Below are 19,805 nucleotides of genomic sequence, written 5' to 3'. Positions count from 1 at the left end.
GTCCCCAGATCTCCTACAGGGAGGCTGCTCCAAAGCCTCCCTCCTCTGAGATTAGAAACTGTCTCATCTCCAGCCTAACCGCACTCCTAGCCCATGTGTTCTTGAGCCAGCCGTTGTCCTTTTGCTTAAATCACTCTTCTCTTCCCTGGCGTTTATGCCCCGCTGCATGACTAGAGACTAGAGCTCTGCAGATCTCTTGTCTCTTCAATGTCTGGGAGGACACCCCCTGCCCTCTCTGCAGTCCTCAGAGACGGCTTTGCTGCATGCTCTTCAGCTCCATCTTTATTCATTATTCGTGATGTGGTTTTGGGTCTCATCCACACTGGAAAATTGGGTCTGTTTAATGACATCGCTCAGAGATGTGAAAAATCCACCCCCCTGACCTGCATAGTTAAGCCAACCTAACTCCCTGTGTAGCCAGTGCTAGGTGGAAAGAAGCATTCTTCCATCAGCCTCAAGGGGAAGTGGATTAATTATGCCATCAGGAGAACCCCTCCTGTTGGGGTAGGTTGTGTCTGCACTGAAGTCCTGTGCTGCTGTAGCATTCCAAGTGTAGACAAGCCCAGAGGTAGGAAGGAGCAATGGTCTCAAGTTGCAGTGGGGGAGGTCTAGGTTGGATATTAGGAAACACTATTTCACTAGGAGGGTGATGAAGCACTGGAATGGGTTCCCTAGAGAGTGGTGGACTCTCCTTCCTTAGAGGTTTTTAAGGTCAGGCTTGACAAAGCCCTGGCTGGGATGATTTAGTTGGGGATTGGTCCTGCATTGAGCAGGGGATTGGACTAGATACCTCCTGAGGTCCCTTCCAACCCTGATAGTCTATGATTCTATGAATGGGCACCAGCTCTCCCGGCTCCCAGCCCAGTGCCCTACTCATTAGACCTTGCTGCCTCTCTGGTGCTCTTGCTTATGTCACGGGACTTCCCTGGATAAGCTCCAAATCCTCTACAAAACCAGCTCCTTGGATCTTGCTCCTGGTAAGGGGAGCGGTGGTTGCGTTCCAAGCCACTAGGCACGGAAGCTCACGGACACGCCCTTGCAGCCACACTGGGCCTTCATCTTCCTTCTTCGCCCCCGTGTGGGAATGAAAGGAGTCCATAGAGCCTGATGGTCTGGCCCGTATGACCTTCATCGGGGAGAGTGCATGTGTCCCTCCCACGCCCCTTCTCTGTCGTCATTGCAGTCAGGCAGGGAAGCATCCCGCACACCAAGATCAGGAGCAGCAACTCACTCGCTTCCCCCGTTTAATGTCATTAATGTCAATTATCCGGGCTCGTTCTCTTGGCCAGAGGTGAGGGAGAGGAGGGCAATTATGGCACTTCCATTGATGCTGAAAGAACTTAGCACATCCCAGGCCACAGCAAGTTCTCACCAGCCCCCCCCCGTGGGAGCTAATGACACATGCAGACTGGTGATAACAGGCCTGGGAAGGGAGGTGAGAATCTGAGAACGCAAGAGAGTGGAAACAAAAGGCCAGGGTAGCGGATGGGGGACATCCAAGAAAGCTGCTGCATAGCGGTGGGGCCGGGTGGCCAGCACTTTATGGACCCCTCAGTGGACCCCATCGGTGACCTCGGGCTGTCGCTCTGAAGTTACTGGGAATGCTCAGACAGAGTGTAAGGCCAGAAGGGGCCTGTCCCCGGGTGACTGAGCCCCTTTAAAGAAGAGGGCCTCAGTTCTCCTGCCTCACAACTGGGGTGACCAGGCCTGGAGGTCAGTCCAAGGGGGGAGCAAGCCGAGGGGCAGGTCCTTTGCTACAGCTCAGGGGAGTCTGCCTGGTCACGCAGACACCTCCTGGAACTCCTCCTGGGCTGAAATAGGGTGCCTGGGCCCTGAAGGACACCGTCAGTCCGGCCTCCCAAGGTGGTACGGCAAGGTGGTATGGCCCTAGCACAGCGGCCGGTAGCAGCATGGAGGTGTTGGCCATCCGCAGGTCCAGGGTCTTGTCCCAGCAGAACCTCACATCCTGTGACTCAACAGCTGCACCTGGTGACCACCTGGAATCTGGAGACACTCAGCCTGGGAAGGGACACTGGGCTCGTCAGCCCCAGCTGAGACACCTAGGGTGGGAGACAGGTTCGCAGGAAGGGGGAGACTCAGTCACAAGGAAAAGCTGCAGAGGGGGGACTCTGCCAACCCTGGCTAGGAGTAGGGAGGAATTGTCAGTGGACCAGCGGAGGGACTAACCTGCTCTCCTTCCTGAGCCAGTGCCGGGATTCTGACAAGGGCTGTTGCTGGGGTGTTTTATGGACGATGTGTGTGGGATAAATGGCCTGTGGTTGGGGCTTTTACAGACTGTTTTGTTCTGTGTGTGTTTGGGGGGGGGGGTAATAGCCCGACCCGGGTTGGGATGATATTGGACAGGAAAAGACGTGGTGGAGTTTTTAAGATGTCCAAGTGGGGAAACCGAGGCAGTAACTGTGTCACTATTGTGTCCAGCCACCAGGGGGCACGTGGAGGTGAGGGGGTAATTGTGACAGGACCAGTAATCATCGAGTTCGGCCTCTTGTACATCATCATCCTCATCAAGGCAGAGCCCAAAGGGACGTGGTCCCCGCAGCTTGCCTGCCACCCACATCGATCCTACCTACGTCCTTAAGGCGCTCTGGCTGGGTGTTCAGCTGCTATCCGTCTCTGGTGAGCTTATCATGCCACCAAAGTGTGCAGCGCCCACGTGATCACAGACTGGAGAAACTCTTAGAATAGAGATATTCAAGCCTGCCGGTACAGGCCTAGACTTTAAGAACTTAGGTGTATTTTTATCACTTAGCTACTTAAAAATCAAAATCACTGTCTGCCTGTGTCTGGGCCTTCTCTCCCTGTGACAGTCTGAGGCCTTGTTCTTAAGCTAAGGCCTTTGGCTAACATCAGGAGCAGCCATAAGCTGGGAAGCGACTGGCCACATCCTCACATCCCAAACAGCCACATCAAAATAAGGTGCTATTAGGCTGTTAGGAAAACGATCCTGTGCTGATAGTGCCCCTCACCACCAGATAACGATGGTTAAAGAAAACTTAGTTTGCCAGCATCCTGTCGGGCAAGAAATCACTTATCAATGGTTGTGATTGTGAAACCCTCATTTCTGTGTTGTTTTATCTTTACGGCCACCACTTTTCTATTGGGAATCTGTCTGGTTCCCTAATTGTTTCTGTGGGCTGTATAATTAATTTTGCTGGGTGTAAGTTAATTAGGGTGGTGGGATATAATTGGTTAGAGAGTTATGTTACAGTGTGTTAGGATTGGTTAGCTAGATTTCAGTAAAATAATTGGTTACGGGATAGCTGAGACTATTACTATATAAACTGGGGTCAAACAGGAAGTGGGAGGGAAGGGAAATTGGAATCCTGTTTGCTCGGGGGGGAACAGGAATAGGGAATGGGGAACAGGGAATAGGGACCCAGGCAAGGCTCTGCGGTGTTGGAGCTGGGAAGGGGGATGTGGTGTAAACGCTCTGCTGCATCGGAGCTGGGAAGGGAACACTGGGGAACAGACTGTACCGGCGTAGAGATAAGCCCAGCTGGTGTGAAGGGCTTTGAAACAGGCTTGCTTGGAAATGAACCCCAATAAACTTCGGACTTCCAGGCTTCTGCTTTCTGTCTGCATGACAAGAACTGGGGGAGAGGTGGAAGGGAAATCCCTCCAACAGCAACATTCCTAGTGAGCGAGCGTCATCATTCATTGGGCTTCACTCCAAATATACCTGTGTCAAGAAAGCCAAACGCAATCAGCGCAGAGGCATAACACGGGCCATTAATCTTCGCCTAGTTCCCCGCTGTGGAGCCCAATCACTTGTGTTTGGCTAATGCATTTTTTCCAGGAAGGCTTCAGATCTTGACCTGAAGCCATCAAGAGATGGGGAATCCACCGTTTCCCTTGGTAGATTGTTCCAATGCTTAAAGAGCCCATTAGTACCAGGGCCGGCTCCAGGCACCAGCGCAGCAAGCAGGTGCCTGGGGCGGCGAACAGAAAGGGGCAGAACATCTGGCTCTTCGGCGGCAATTCAGCAGCGGGTTCCTCAGTCCCTCTCGGAGGGAAGGACCTGCCGCCGAATTGCCACCAAATAATGAAGCGGCGGCCCTGATTAGTACTCAGCGCCTAGCAAGGTTCTGATGCCCAGTAATCACTGATAGACTGTGACCAAGTCTCCTCTTACCCTTTCCTTGGCTACACGAAACAGACTGATCTTCTTAGTTCTCACTCTAGGCATAGCTTGATCAGTTCTTGGGCAGTGTGGGGTTCACAATAGGGCTGGGGGAAATTCTGCATTTAGAAAATTTTTCACCTAAACCAGAGGTTTGGTCAAAAGCAGCTTTTTTCACAGGCAAAATTAATGTCTGATGAAATCTTTCGCTTGTCTCCTTGGAAATTGTTACAGAGAAAATTTCATTTCAGGTGGATGGTAAGAAAGTGAGGACAAAGCTTCCTTGCGGTTGCCTAAGGGAAAAGACTCGGGGAAGGGTCTAAGTGTGAAAAGCAGGTTCTATCTGCCTTGCTTAGGGTGACCAGATGTCCCGATTTTAGAGAGACAGTCCCGATTTTTGGGTCTTTTTCTTATATAGGCTCCTATTATCCCCCACCCATCCCGATTTTTTACATTTGCCGTCTGGTCACTCGAGCCTTGCTTTCACCCTGCTTCCCATTTCCCCTGGTTTGAAATCAGGAAGAAAGTGTGAAAAGTAAGAGTCACTTTGTTTCTTTTTGAAAATTTCCCTTGGAACCAATGTGTGACATTACACCTCATATTCATAAAAATATTGTTGTGATATGAATATGGCATAACTCAGGTGTGTTTTATGCAAGATGGGTCATGTGAGGTACCACGGGCAAGGTTATGAACTACTGAATGTGATTATCCAATTTTCATACACGTATCATTTCTGTATCTGAAGTTAGGAATGTTGACCATGTAACAGTTACAACTGTGTGTGTATTTGGGAGAACACCCACCAGACAGGAGGCCGTCAGCCTGGACTGGGCCATTAAGAAGGGCGATCGAACTTTGAAGATACTAATCTCCTGCCGTCCTGAGAATCTCCCCGCTTTGCTGCTTTGACACTACCGGGTCAGGTGATTGTGTCACCTGGTATTAGACCCCCATCTTGGGCTTTCAGTGTGTTTCCGTTAAGAGGGGGTGGGGGTCAGACTGGGAAACAAAAGATTCCTGCCTTATGTACATTCTATTTAAGACTGGGGAGTGAGGCAATCAGGACTCTTCTCCACTGCCTCCCCGCCCAAAGAGGAAAATTGCTAAACCCTCCTGAAGGGAAAGGCAGGGGCTGAGTCCAGGCAGAGACAGGGGTCCGGTCTGCAAAGGGAAATAACTGGAACTCTACAGGAACTGGCACTATATAGCTCTCTATACGGTGCAACACAATATTATTTTGGGTTTATACCCCAAAGGAGCATAGGCGACAACTTTCCTTGGTGCTGGTGGGTGCTTGCACCCCCGACCCCACTCCAACTCCACCCCTGCCCCACCCCGTCCTGCCTCCAGTCCAACCCCTTCCCCAAAGTCCCCATCCCAACTCTTCCCCCTCCCTGCCCCATCGGACCCCTTCCATATATCCCCGCCACAGCCCCTCCTCTTCCCCAAGCACGCCGCGTTCCCCCTCTGTCCGAGCGCTTGCTGCCTGAAACAGCTGTGTCTCGGTGGCAAGCACTGGGAGGGAGGGGGGAGAAGTGGACAATGTGGCACGCTCAGGGGAGGAGGCAGAGGTGATCTGAGACAGGGGGGCATGGAGCTACTGGTGGAGGCAGAGCACTCACCAATTTTTCCCTGTATCAGTTTTCCCTGCTGAGTCAGTGCCTATGCAAAGGAGGTGTACATGTGTGCCCAGGCTGGTGGAAAGGGCAGACTCAGTGGGACCCCAGCACATCAGGTGGCACCCCAGGACGGGGGTTAAACCTGTCACACAATGGAAATTTCGGACTGAACATTTTCAAACAAGAATTTTTCGGCAAGAAATAGATCTGTTTTCCAATCGGCTCACCTTCTCCCTCGGTCCCTCCTCCTCAGCCTTCCCGCTGCAGCTGCCAATGATGCTGCTGCTTTGAATGGTGGGATTTGTAAAGGAGATGCCCACCCACCAGCGGATAAACCAATGTCCACTCCGGTCAGTTCATCAAAGCAACAGAGCAGCCATGAGATGTCAGCAGCTCTGGGGACACCAGTACTAGATCCCACGGGCATCAAAACTGTGCCAGCTGCTGCCCAGCATTTGTGTGGTGCTCTGCTCCCCCTGTTTGCTTTGATGTGTTCTTGGGACCCTCAACCTCCCTTGCTGCACCAGATTTTCCAAACAGCTCAGGGCCACATTTCCCTGGGTTTGGCACCCTGCGTAGTTACATTTGCACCCAGATTTCCCAAAGAACCCAGCACCCTGGGCCCTTTGGATAGTCCGGCCCTCAGATTCCCAGCTAGGAGCCAAGGTCTTCTGAGATGTTGGCCCCAGTCACAGGTGCTGAGGTGTTGTGAAAATCCAGTTTGTGATGTTCGACGCCCAGAGGTGGGCCCTGTGTGCGCGTAGCTGTCTAGTGAGGGTGGCCCGGTCCAGGGGAGAGGAGAGACTGTGGTTGGGCCTGGGCAGGAAGTGTTTCAGGAGTCTTGGAGACCTCCAGCGATAACCCAAGTACCACAAGGAGTGGAGTGAGTGACTCAGTAGGGGGCGCTCTTCTCTCTGAGTCATCACCATCCCCTATGCTCCCGCACGCTGGGTGGTGTGGGGAGCTCGGCAGGGGGTGCTCTCCGCTCTGAGTGCTGACCCTGGTGCTCCACGATGGCACTAGGCGGCGCTGTGCTGCAGGGACCCCAGTTGGGTGCGCTCCCCAATGAGTCAATGCTGCTCCAGGGCCAGGATGTGGCACTAGGGGGTGATGGCTGTGGCAGAGAAACGTCCTACGCCACGTGCGTGAGGGGAAGGGCAGAATCTGGCCCTCGGGAGCCTTGAAGAAGGGTCACAAAGCAAACCTTGAAGCCAGCCTCCCACAGGGTCCAGGTCCTGAGGCTCAACCTGCTGGTGAAGGTCCCAGGTCCGCCTGCCGAGCTGGAGCTTTGGGCCCTGGGCAGATTTCCCGGCCCCCAGCCCCACTAACATGTCTCTGCCTCAGCCAGCAAAGCAAAAGGGAATTTGTTTAATTAGCTCCCAAGAGACGTCAGGATTTCCCTTCCCCCTCGCCCCCATATGCCTCAGCGACTGTGTGTGTCTGTGCGCTCGTATGGAGTCTGCAAACTGTGCAGGGACAGGGGCTGAGAGCAGCAAGAAGCCATTACGCAGATGGACTGCCTTGCTGGGCAATGGCTTCCCCTTCCCCCTAGCTAGACTGCAGTGACCTGTTTGTGGGGACGCGGGGTGCAGGGAGCAGGGTGGGGTGCTCACCCCAATGAGTCAGTACTGATCCAGCGCCGCAAAGCGGCATCGGGTGAAAGCAGTTTCTTTAATCAGGGCAGGGAATTGAACATTGGGTTTCAGAATCAGCCAGCTTCAGCGACAGGGGCTTGGCTTTCTCAGGGCTGAGCGAATTCCCACACAGGGGCTGGGGAGAGTCACTGAGCCGGTGATGCCCCTCGACCCCCACCCCCCAGGGTCCAAGGACGCCCCAGCGAAGGGAACAGCCAAAACTGGGATCTGTGGGTGATATTGGCTCAGTTCAAACTGGAGATAGAAATGGCCCCACAAAAGGTGCTCCTGGCAACTGGCCTAACCATCACTCTTGCCCCCAAGGGAACAGCCCCCCAGCTGGGGACATGACAGATCCTCCCACCCCCCCATGCATCTGACCCACTCAGCCCTCCAAGGAGAAGGTCTTCCAGTCGGGCACAACTGCCACACCCCCTTCTCTACACCTGTAACAAGCCATGCCCCCTTTGAGACAAGCCCCCCCAACCTGTGTGTGGCCCCAATCCGCCCCTGCTCGCTGGCACAGGCCGGCCGAGTGCCCAGCATTTCCTTCCCACGTCTAGACGGAGAGGCTGAGCCCGGATCCCAGCAGTGGGAGGATGGCCGTGTGGTTAGAGCACCAGGTCACCCAGCGTTGCCATAGCTGAGTCAAATCCCTTCTTTGGGCCTTGGTTTCCCCAATCTGTCCATGTCAGTTATCTAGCCAGCTGCGGAGCTTAGCAGGAAAGGTCTGTGTATTGTAGAGGTGCTGTGCGTAGTGAAGGAGGCATTTAAAATATGAATGGGAAGCAGGGAATAAGGGAGAGGCCTGGCAGTGCTCTGAACACATCCACATTCCCATCCCACACACCACCACATGTTCCCTGCTGAGGCCTACGTCCTGCATGTGTGATCCCCGGCGCTGCTCACTCCGTGTACATAACAAAGATCCTGCCAGAGCAAAGTAAGGAATGACATCCCCTGGGGGTGCCAGGCACTAAATGCCAGACTTATGGACACGAAAAGCATAGGGTCCTGTGAAATTATGCCTGGGTGCCTCAGTTTCCCCATGGTCAAAGCAAGTGTCAGTGGCACTTGCCTAGCCCAGGATGGATGTTTGTGAAGTGCTTGTTGCTCCCCAGAGGGAAGGGCTGACAGTTTATGACAATGTCACATCAAATCCAAGGCTCGGAAGGGGTATCTCAGGGTGGCATTGGAGTGGCACCAGTGCAGTGCCAATGGATGCCCACCCAGCTCAGGAGGCAATGCTGCTGGAGTCTGGGATCACGTTCTAGGAGACCCGAGATCCACTTCCTTTGTTGTTTGCTCCTGGAAGCTACTGTTGCCCATTTTCCACTTGAGCAGCCAGTCAAATTCCAGGGCTCTGGGGTGGGGCGGGGGTGGGGGGCAGTTCCAGATGGAAGGAGAAATGGATGGAGTCTGAAGATTACTTTGATGCCATCTTGTTTGCCCACAAGGAAGGTACAAAGTCCTGCTTCTCTGAATACAGGAGGAAACAAGAAAAGGAGAAGCTTCAAAGCTTACAGCCCCAAGCCTCTTTAGCCAACACCAGACCCAACAGCTTATGGAATCTAGCTTTCTCCAGGGTCATACTGTGCACACCAGCTAGGGCTTGGCTTGCCTTTGTCTCTGCCTCTCTCTGTCCTGTCTTCTCAGTTTCTATGTGTTCTTTTCTCTCTGTGTCTCACACACACACACATCCCTCAGCAAAAGCCCCTCTGCCCACAGCCCCTTTTGTCTTTGATGCGGGCTTGTAATTAATTTAGCTTTACACTCATGCCCATCAATCTCGGTGAGGTTTTAACGCCCCATCACAAGGTTTCACTCAGCTCCTCCCACTCCTCTGTGCCGGTGACAGGGGCTGGCAGGCCCCTGGAGAATGATGTCCTCAGCAGGGCAATTCCCCCATCCTGCCCTGGAGACTGTAGCCTCGTGGGTGGAAAGGCAGCTCCTTCTTCCAGCCCATTCAGGGCCTGATCCTGCTGGTGTACCATCCAATGGCATTACGCCCGTCAACCCTAGTGGTGCAAGGGCTGAGGTTGCCAAGAAAGTCGCCAGCTGGGATGATAGTTTTTGTAACCCGGAGACCTTCTCCCTGGGAACTGCACTGACACCTCCCCCCACCCCCCGTTCATTTCGTTCCAGCAATGCCACGGCCACACCAGGGTAACCCCCAGCTACTTGTATTGATGGGCCTTGAGCACTGCACCCATGGCCTACAGGCAAAAGGTACCTTGCTGCCGCCTCCGTTGGCCACCAAGCTACCTGACTATCACAGCCACCAGCACAGATCCAATGTGACTGGAGCTCTTTCCCTTCAAAGGGATTCACAGACAAATGACTCTGCTGCGTATCGATAATGTATTACAGGAACTCCTCACTTAAATATGTTCCTGAAAAATGCTACTTTAAGTGAAACAATGTTAAGCGAATCGAATTTCCCCAAAAGAATTAATGTAAATGGAGTGTGGGGGGGGGTTAGGTTCCAGGGAATTTTTTTTCACCAGACAAAAAACTACGGTATATTACAGGGGTCCCCAACGCGGCGTCCACGGGCGCCTGGCCCCTGAGAGAGCACCTGCCTAAATACCACCGAATTTCAGTGGCATTTCAGTGGGGACGCCTCTCGATGACAAGCTTGTCACCAACAAGTGATGTCATCGAGAAGTGTCGCCCCTGAAATTCAGGAGCGATGCGTCTCGATGATGCCGCTTTCCGTTGACAGATGACGTCATTGAGAGGCGTCGCCCCCGAATTTCGGCGGCGACGCCTCTCGATGACGCCGCTTTCGGTGGCATTTCGGCGGGTGGTCCACCGCCGCAGTGGTCCTTCCTCTGGGGCCCGCCAGAGGAAAAGACTGGGGACCACTGCTATATATATATATATACACACAGTATAAGTTTTAAACAAACAATTTAATGCTGGTACATGGTGATGATGATTGTGAAGCTTGGTTGAGTTGGTGAAGTCAGAGGGTGGGACATTTCCCAGGGAATGCCTTCCTGCTAAATGATGAACTAGCAATTGGCTGAGCCCTCAGGGGTTAACACGTTGCTAATGTAGCCTCACACTCTACAAGGCAGCACAAATGGAGGGAGGGGAGACAGCATGGCAGGCAGAGACAGAGACACACACACTGTGTGTGTGAGAGAGAGAGATGTGCATTGCCCCTTTCAGCACGCTGACCCCACTCGAAGTACATTGCCTTTACAAAAAATCAGGAAGTTGAGACAGCAATTGTAGCCGGAAAGCTCCCTCTGCCTGAACTGGTAGCCTGCTGGGCAGCTGCTGCACAGGGAACTTTGTGGGGGAGGGCTGATGGGGGACTGCCCACCCTGGTTCCAAGCCCCCCCCAGCTAGCTGCAACGGGCTGCTCTTCCTGCAAGCAGTGGACAAAGCAGGCGGCTGCCAAACGACGTTAGAAGGGAGCATTGCACAACTTTAAAAGAGCATGTTCCCTAATTGATCAGCAATGTAACAACGAAACAACATTAACCAGGAGGACTTTGAGCCAGTGTGTGTGCGGCGCATGTGCTTTTGGGGGTGGGCACGCATGGGGGGGTGTGGTTTGTGGGTGTGAGTGCACGTGCGTATGTGTGTACACGTGCTGTGGGCATACATTTGCACGTGTGTGGGCCTGTGTGCACACGCAGGCTTGTGTGCACACAGATGTATCTATGGTATGTGCATGTGCATCCATTTACAGGCATGAGTGTGCAGACACGTGTGAGTGTGGTGATGCACAGGCCCCTCGGAGCACCAGCACAAATGTCAGATGGCCGACAGCTCTGATAGTTCTTACGGCAGCTCTGCGATCTTCATTTCGTGGGCATGGGCTGCCCTCTGGGGCTGGCAGCCTGGAGAGCCCGTGGGTGTGATGCCAGCTGGCCCTGCTGCTCTGAGATGAGCAAGATGCCTGCACGGAAAGCCTACCTGCATCGCCAAAGCCTGCCCGGGTTGGGAGAGCTGCCCCCACTGGTGGGCTAGTGCTCCTTCTGTGTCAGTGGGTAGGGAGTGGGCAGATGGGGTGAAGCCAAGACCAGTTTGGAGCAGAGACAAAGTCACTGTCTGGTCCTGGCCCTGCTCCTAGGATAGTACAGCCACACGCTGCTCCTACCTGGGGGCTGGATGGCAAGGCCAGCCCCTCCCATCTGAGGAACTCAAAGCACTTTACCATTCTCTCCATTTCACAGACAGGTAAATGGAGGCACTGAGCCATCACAGGGGGTGAGCTGGGAACAGGCTGGAGGCGACCTGGCTCCCGGCCACACACTCTATCCATTAGATCACACTGCCTCCGGATCAGTGGGGCTCGTCAATGGGGCTGCAGGATCAGAGCACGGATGAGATGGGATGTTCACGTTCTAGGCTCCTCCAGGCAGCCACACAAGCCAGCTGGGGATGGCGGTGGACTCTCTGTAATATGCTCCCCAGGACACACCACCTGCACTGCTCACGTAGGCTGGCAGCTGCTTGGGACAGGGAGTGTCTTGTCTCATGTCTGTGCAGGACCCTGTGACGAGGGCTGCTAGATGTTACGGCAATGGACCATAACAATCACCTGCAATGCAAGTCTCCATCACCTGTCACCACATCAACATTTTAATTTCATCTGGTAACGAATGGGATCTAAGCCCAGCCAGCTCCCTTATAACATATCCCTTCATCATGCAGCCTCTGCCCCGTCTCATGTAGCTCCTTGGTAACATCGCACTTGGGCTTTTTAATATACTGCGGGCGTGTTTGATCTTCAGCAACAAATTTCCTCTCTCCGCTTCTCTGATAAAAGAAGAGATTAAATTCAGTTACCTGTGCAGATCGATTGCTGGCGGGATCTTACACTGGCAGGCCTGCTTGGTAAAACTGTGACTCCATCCATAGCAATGGTATCTCTGGAAAATTACAATAACAAAATCCATTGCCTCCTACAACTCAGCCTTTCGTTGCATTGTAGGGTTGTCATGGCACTCATGACTGTGGCATCTCAGCATCTCACTTCCATTTGTGGATTAAGCCTCACGACACCCTGGAAGGTAGGGAAGTAGTGTTAACTTGGGGAAACTGAGGCACGAGGTGGGGAAGTGGTAATAAATATGTACTGGAGTACAGCTGTCCTGAGTGCAGTGCTTTAACCACATGGCTACTTCTGATGTCAGCCTTCGATCCTCCTGTTCCAGGAGTGCAGGCTTCTGGAGCTTGAACTAGGAAACAAAATCTCCACGGTCAGTACAGGGCCAATGACACACAGATGGAGAGTACTGTCTCTGTCCTGCAGATGGCAGCGCTGCCTACCCACAATAGTCAGCCCGTTGCATGGTAATGTGTTTCTTCTGCAAACACACAGAATTGTTTGGGGATGGATCCTCACTGCACAAGATGAGCAAGTGGGCAGCGTGCAGGTGAGGTGACCACAGATGCGTGATAGATGCAATTGACACACACACACACACACGTGTGTGTGCATTCCCTTTCCATGCTTGCTGCTGGTTCAAAGAATTCAGTGCTACGCGGACACTTCAGCAGACAGGTGGGTGTCTTGGCAGGCCGTTAAATCACACTGTGGATTCGGAGCGCCTTCCCAAGAGCGACAAGGCAAGCGTCCCCCAGCCTCAGTGGTACAGATGAGACCATACCTCAGCCTCCATGACCCATTTGGCTCCAGGTCTCTCACCTGCCACTGGGTGGAAGACCCACTGTTGGGGAATTGGCTGTTAGTCTGAGACCAACAAACTCATTCCACGAGATCACCACAGGCCAGATCTTCCAAGGAGAGCTTCTAAGAGAGGCTTCCAGTTCACGAGGGCCGGCAGTGGGATGTGAGCACCTAACTCCTCTAGGACAGCCCATGCTTAGTGATCTCCAGGCACTTCCAGTCAGGGCAGGATTTGAACCAGGGTCCTAGAAGCAAACCCCATGGCCTAGCCTGCCTCCATTTGAGCACGACAGCTTGCTCGCTCTTGTCCAGCACCTTGAGTTTGCTTTCTCTTCTCCCCATTCCTTCTCTGCTGGCTGGATATGACTTTGACAAGTCCCAGCCTTTCACATCAATCACCTATTGCAAAACATGGATGATGCAGTTGACATTTAAATGAAGCATCTTCTTTTGACCTTGCTTGCATCATCTTATGCTAAAATAACCATCATTTATCTCTGGTGCCTTGCCACCCTGGTGGCATAAATGGAAATGCACCCAACAGGCATGTAGGGCCATGTAAATATCCAGTGATGGGGTCCAGTTGTTCCTGGGAGAACAGGGATTGCAGATGGCTGGACCCCTCTGCCTGCCAAAGCAGAAGACATAAATAAAATCCAAATAGGGCAAATATACTAATTTCTCTAAAGGGGTGAAAAAACAAGGCGGCAATGCCAAGAAACTGCCAGAAATGTTCCAGAGAGAGACGCTGCACCCAGACACAAACTTAAAAAGCCTTCATCAATCAAAGCTAGACTATGCCCTACGCTGGGAAACAGACTGCAGGGAACGCAAGCAAATCTCACTGCATGCCACACGTCCAAAGCACCCTGCAAACACTGAGTCGTTAACCCACAGAGACCCGCTCTCTGAGAGCATCAGCCACATTTTACAGATGGGGAAACTGAGGCACAGGGCAGTGACGTGCCTTGCCTAAAGTCTCCCAGCTAGTCAGTGGCAGAGTCAGAGACAGAAAGAGGCTCTCCCCAGTGGAAGGGGAATGTACCAGCTGAGAACCAGCAGGGAGCATCTGTCTCTCACTTCCAGGGTGGCCAACTCCAAGGCTTCCAGAATCATGAGATTGGCTAGAAACCATGAAACTTTATAAAACCACTGCCGCCAGGTAGCTGTTATACACATTTTGCTTTGGAACCCTTCAAGTTCACTCAGGTTTTCAAGGGTTTCTCCGTAACTCCAAGAACTAGAAACTCACTTGGTCTTTTGAGAGAAAGCTGAGATTCCCACAGACTCACAGGACTCCAGGAGCTGGGGCTTTAAGGAAACTAGCCAATATCATGAGAAACTGTGATAAAATCGTGAGAGTTGGCACCACTCTGACAGTCTGAGTGGGGCAACTGAGCAAACGGTAAAAAACAAGCCCAGAGAAATAACCTTGACTTCATTCCAACATGAACAGGTTAAGAGTGAGTAGCGGGTTCAGCAACTGGACCCCAAAGCGCCTGCTTCAGAGACAGGCCATATTAAAAATGATTTTTTACCTCTTCTTCCTCACTTATAATGATTATTTCTTATTCATTGAATGAATAATTTTCCTTGAGTTTGAGGGGACAATAGCCATTTTCTTTCTGCTTTTGCAGGCACCACTCAGAGAGGCAGCACAGACCAATGGGTAGAGCACTGGACTGGATTCTGTTCCTGGCTCTGCCTGCTGGGTGGCCTTGGGCGTCACTTCACCGATCTGTGCCTCAGTTTCCACTCCTACCCCTTTGTGTGCCTTGTCTATTTAGACTGGAAGCTCTACAGGGCAGGGACTGTCTCTCACTATGTGTATGTGCACCACCCAGCACTGCGGGGGACTCAGTCTCAGTTGGGGTCTGTGCAGCACCTGGCACAGTGGGGCCCTGATCTCAGCTAAGCCCACTGTGTGCTACTGTCATTTTTATTATTAATATTTCCACACAGAACAGCAAGGGGTTCCCCAGCAGGGCAAGATTCCCATCTATTAACCCAAAGGTAGCCAAAAATGTGACCCACCACCAGCCAAATGCAAGCCCTCAGACGCCTCGTCTCATCTTCCATACAGACCTGCAGCCTGTAGAGACCACAGATCTCAGCATGTCACGGTTCACCTCGAGCCACGTGGCCCGGCCTCATTGTATGCTGGGACCTGCCGTTTCCATCAGCGGCACTTCCAGGCTGAGCAGGTTGCAGCAATACTGATTCAGGCCAGTTAAGTATGGCCCGTGGCCTCCTGGAGAAAAGGCAAGATAGCCACATCCGGGTAGCCACGTTTCCCCTTGTCCTGACTGCCCCTCCCCTAAGCCCCAAGACATATTTCAGCAGCCACGTCCAGCTTTGCATCATCTCCAGGGCAGCTGCATGAAGCACCAGGAGAAAGTTAGCCCAGAATCCTTTGTTCCATCTCTCCACTCTGGTCCCTCCTCACTCCTTAATCCATCAGCCAAGTTGGCTAGCAAAGGCTGTGTCGAGGAAATAATAACCGATCCATTAATTTATTACTGTTTCGCTCCAACTGCGTGTGGCAAGGATCAGTTGGGCTTTTCCGCTTTGGCTCCTGCTGGGCCTTGGAAATGTGTGTCTCTTGAGCCGGGCGGGCAAAGGAGCACAGCAGGGGTCTCCGCCTCTGCCGTCTAAGATCTCCGAGCACGAGGCGTAGAAGTGGGTGACAGATGTTGCACATGCACCGTTCTCCCAGGGCCGGGGATCACATTCGCAGGCAGAACAGTGGAGCCTCTCCTGTGCGCGGAGGAGGGCGTGTTGGGAGGGGTGTGTGCAGGGCCGCCTGGGGAGAGGGGGAGTGGGGCTAGATGGAGACTGGCAGTAGCCAAGGCTGAGGCAAAGTGGGGATAGTGGGTGGGGGTTCCCCTGGGAGGGGGAGACCCAGAGCTGTGAGGGTACTGTCAGGGGGCAGCACCCCAAACAACAGGGCACTGGGTCCGGGTGGGACATGGGGGCCAAGTGGTAGCAGGACACCAGCCTGCAGAGGGTGCTCCAACAGCTGGAGAGCTAATTCCTGGAGATGACCTGCAGGAGGCGCTGCAGGGGTGAGTCTGTGCCCGTCACAGGTGGCATTTAGGCAGCGGGGGGCCCTTCTGTGCTGCTAAAGATGTGGAGTGACTGAAGGGCCCCCCGCCGCGGAAATGCCGCCAAAGACCCGGACCGCTGCCGGGTAAGTACAGTCGCCGCAGCTCTCCCGCTTTGCCCCAGGCCCCCTGAATCCTCTGGGAAGGCCTGGGTGTGTGCCGGGAGAGTCGGGGTTGGGGTGGCATTTGGATTAGGTGCCATGGCTAGGTATTGGTGACTAGGGGTCGAGGAGATGTCTGTGTGCGTGTGTTGTGTAGGGGTGTTGAGACAGAGGTTTTGTAGTTGTTAGTATTTATTTTGTGTATCACAGGAGCTCTCGAAGAAGCCATGGCCTCATTGTGAAAAGAGCTCGGCAGCCACGGAGACAGACTGCCACTGCAGCTCGGGGCCGGGTTCCCCGGGGCTCGGTGCCTGCGATCAAGGGCCAGGTTCCCTGGGGCTTGGCGCCCCTGATTGGGGGCCAGGTTCCCTGGGGCTCAGCGCTCAAGATCAGGGACCGGGTTCCCTGGGGCTCGGCGCCCGTGATTGGGGGCCGGGTTCCCTGCGGCTCGGCGTCCGCGATAGGAGCCAGATTTGCCAAACAGTCCAGCTCCCTACACGGTACGCCACTTCGAAGATCTGGCCACCTGTTTTGGTGTCTACATGAAAATTCTGTCCCTACAGTGGGGAACGGTCTCTGCCCCAAGGAGCCTACAGCCAGGTAAGACATGAGCGGTGGGGAAGGCTAATGGTTAGGGGCAGGGCAAGGAACAGAATCTGAGCATAGCTTTTCATGAAGCCATAGATTGTAAGGCCAGAACTGACCACTGTGATCATTAGTCTGACCTCCAGGATAACACAGGCCGGACAATTCCAGCATCAGGCACAGAACTTCTGTCTGAGCGACAGCCGGAGACTCCAGCCTGGCTGTAAAGACTAAATGGTGGCGAATGCAGCAGCTCCCTAGCTTAGTTGTGCCTGTACAATTGCCCCTTATTTCTAGTCTGAATTTGTCCAGTTTCAGCTTCTGGATTTTGTTGGGCCTTTGTCCAATTATGAGAAATCTTCTCCCCAGGTCAGAACACACCCGCTATGGTCAAGTCACCTATTCAGCTCCCCTTGGATAAACCAGCTAGAGTGGCTGTGTGCACAACGGGGACTAACTGTGTGCACAAATCAGACTCTGCACAAACTGTTCTCGCTGTGTGCACAACTCTCCTGCTGCCAGCCCTCAGACTGGACGTCTGGAGTCTGCTGGGAGGCCTGGTCCTGTGGTGCAGACTTGGACTGGCACAGCAGATAGGTCACCTTTTCCAGCCCTGCTCCCGGGCCTGAATCTGTGCCCAGTTCACTTGACAGACAAACCCAGAACACAACGGGCCGGGGATGGGATGACTGTCGGGCTCTGTACAAGGGAAGCCCAGGTCTGGCAGTGGCAGGTCAGGATCGAGGAGCAGCAGAAAGCAGAGCTCTGTGGACGTGCCTGTGGAGGGGAGGCCTAGTGCTAGAGAATGAAGGAGGCTGCAGGTCAGGATCGAGATGAATTGGCAGAGTGGTGAGGGGAGCCCAGGGTTGGAACAACAGGGGCCATGCCGGAGGGCTGTGTGTGGACACCGAAGCCTGGAATAGCAGGGGATTGTGGGCCAGGATTGAGGAGTATTGATCCGACCCAGTTCCCAGCAGTGGGTGACAAGACCTCCCTCCACAGCAGAGTGACCCAGTGGATAGGGCCGGAGGCTAGGCCTGCTGGGTGACTTTGTCTGAGTCTTTTCACCCTGGGTTTCCCTTCTTACCCTCTGCTGTCTAATCTATTTCAACTGTGATATCTTAGGGGGGGCCTGCTCTTGGAAGGTGCTATCTTCATGGTAACAAGCAAGGGGGAGGTCTGCTCCTGCTGGTCTGCTGTTAGAGGCTGGATGTAACTTTCTCTCTGTTCCTCCGGTGCTCAGCCTTCGAGCACCTCCTGGCCCTCTAATTTACGTCCCGAGGATGGACAGCCCTGCTGCTTTATTTCCACAGCATCATCCGGAAAGGAACTTTCCAGCCTGCTGATTTCCTGCAAGGGCCAAAGACTGGTGGAGTCTCTTTACTGGGGTTCTGGCTCCTGCTGCCCCTCCAGGGCCAGGGAAGACATGGGCTGTGTGCATAGCAATGAACAGGGAACTCTCTGGAGCATCCACCACTTTCATTGCAACTCAAGGTTAATAATGTTAATTGCCATTAATTATTTTGGCATTAATGGGGATGTCAGATGCGCTTCCACTGTAAATGAGGCTTCTTCCATTACGGGAGCGCTGGCCAACATTTCCTGGTAAAACTAGACCAGGGATACATTTGCAGCAGACCAGCAGGTGTGTGTGTGATGGGAGATGGGGAAGGGACTTCCAAGAACAAGACTGCATTGGCAGGATGCACGTGTTGGCAGGATGGGTAAAGTGACCGATGAGATCTCTCCCATCTCTGATTTCTATGGAGCGTAACACCTTTCTCCCTTCTTTTACTAATGTCATTCTAAGCTGGGGAGAGCTCATTACACAGCTTAGCCTGCTGCAAGCCCAGGCATCGCCTCATACTAATTTCCCGCGGTGCAGCGCGGAGATGGTGGAAGCATGAGATGCTTTCATAGCACTGTAAAAAGGCCTGGGCTTGAATTCAGCCAAAGAGTGCACATGGAGAGACACCAGAGGCAACAAAGATTTTTCTTTGTTGGGGGAAAATGTGATGGTGCACCTGGGCTCTATTCCAGTATCATCTGCTATGTGACCTTCATTATGTCCCTGCACTATTCTCTGCCTCAGTTTCCCCATCTGTGAAATGCAGATAATGTTCTTTTCCTCTGTACAGTTGTAGGGCTAAATCATGTTACAGCAGCAGAGTTATTCATTAACTCTGCAGGCTGAGAGGGTCTTAGCTACAGGGCACTCTCCATGGGTCTGCTCTGCTGTATGGGAGAAGAGGTGAGGTCTGGGGAGAGGGTGGTGCACAGGACCCAGCTCTCTACCGCAGGCTTTGGGGGTGGACCTGCTGGCTGTGACAGAGACAAAGAGTGGGAGGGTTCTCCTTCTGTTGGGTGCTGGATGTTTAACAAAAACAGCTCTCTGCTGAGTGTGTGGGCTAACCTAGTACCAGCCAGACCCAAGAACTTCAAACAAGTGGGAGAAAAGCTACTTCTCTAGGCCTCATTTGCTTGGTGCGTTTTGTGTAACAAACCTGAGTTCTCCAGTCTTCCAGGACCATCGGGGTAAACAGGACCCACATTTCTAAATAAAAACAAACACAAGCCCAGAAACTTCCCCCACAACATTTCTTATATTAGGGGAACGGAGTCCAACTTTTCAAGCCCTCTTAATCCATCATTTCTTCTGGCAGGTCACCATTAAAATGCTTCTCTAGTTATATGCGTTTGTGCTGCTCAATCGAATAGAGAGATATCCCAGGCTGTGCAGGAGTCATGGACTCCTAACGCTGCGGGGTATTTATACACACCTCTCAATGCACCAGGGCGTGGGAAGGGCAGATGTATGCACCCCCGCCATGCATATATGCACACCCACATGCATGCATGTGAGCACACATGTGCACACACACACGCGCGTGATGCACCACAAGGTGGTCTCCTCTCCAGCCACCCTGTTTCAAGGCCCTTTGTCCTTGCGGCCCAGGTGTGTTTA

Source organism: Gopherus evgoodei, chromosome 17, assembly GCF_007399415.2.
Source record: "Gopherus evgoodei ecotype Sinaloan lineage chromosome 17, rGopEvg1_v1.p, whole genome shotgun sequence".
Lineage (NCBI taxonomy): Eukaryota > Metazoa > Chordata > Testudines > Testudinidae > Gopherus > Gopherus evgoodei.
Note: the sequence above shows the minus strand (reverse complement) of the source record.